Consider the following 1,003-nt stretch of genomic DNA (forward strand, 5'->3'; position numbering starts at 1 on the left):
TTAGCCTCTTATACTTTGTCGTTAAAAAATTTTAGTAACAATTATGCAATTGTTGGTAAAACCCTTTTAATGGCCATAAAAATTATATAGTTACCATTATAATATATAATAATAATGATAACTAACTTGGATTGGCCGAGTGGTCAGTTCACTCGTCCGTTTAAACGAGTGTCGAGAGTTTGAATTCTGTCTCTTGCTTGTTGCAACTCATGACCAGCGACAAACTCTTAAATAGAGTTCAGATCTGCAGTAGATTAGTCTTTCACTTATCAAGTTAAGGAATACTATAGATAACAAAAAAATATATAATAATAACAAAAAAAACATATAATTATCGTAAAAATATAAGTTAAATAAGATATATAGTAACCGTTATATTACTGTCACTAAAAGTAATTTTTGTTGTAGTGGTAATTAATAAGAAATGAATTAAGGCAGGTGCCTAGTTAAGTAATTCCACGTTGGTTCTCATCATACCCTTTTGAACAAGGAAGGTTTAGCCATTTGATGAGGACAAGGACCACAACCCCTTTCACTCATTTCTTGTATTACTACCGCCAAAAATACTTGCACTATGCGGGATGATGAAGATGTTCCTAGTCAACTATGATATCAAAATGCTTTACTATTTTCAACATAACATCATCTTATTGCCTATGTTAGTTTTTGGTGTATAATTAAATAGGACTATAACTTATATGTATATCTTTTATCTTATTTCAGGCAAGATTCTTTTGGGTACGTGATGACATGTGTGTGACACTTTGGTTCAGTTTGCCGATGCTATATGCTGAAGCAAGGTTATAGATCATACAACCTTTTTTCCCCTTTTATATCTAATATATTAATGCTCTTGTCTGCTATGTCTAATTTTTTACATTATATGATACAAATACAAAAGTGGTATCCACATTTTCTTTTTTTACTTTTTAGACAAGTTAGATACTAATTTTTTAGTTATCATAGAACTCTCCTATATTAATATTGTTCTCTTGTAGTAAGA

The sequence above is a fragment of the Arachis ipaensis genome, chromosome B04, assembly GCF_000816755.2.
Source record: "Arachis ipaensis cultivar K30076 chromosome B04, Araip1.1, whole genome shotgun sequence".
NCBI lineage: Eukaryota > Viridiplantae > Streptophyta > Magnoliopsida > Fabales > Fabaceae > Arachis > Arachis ipaensis.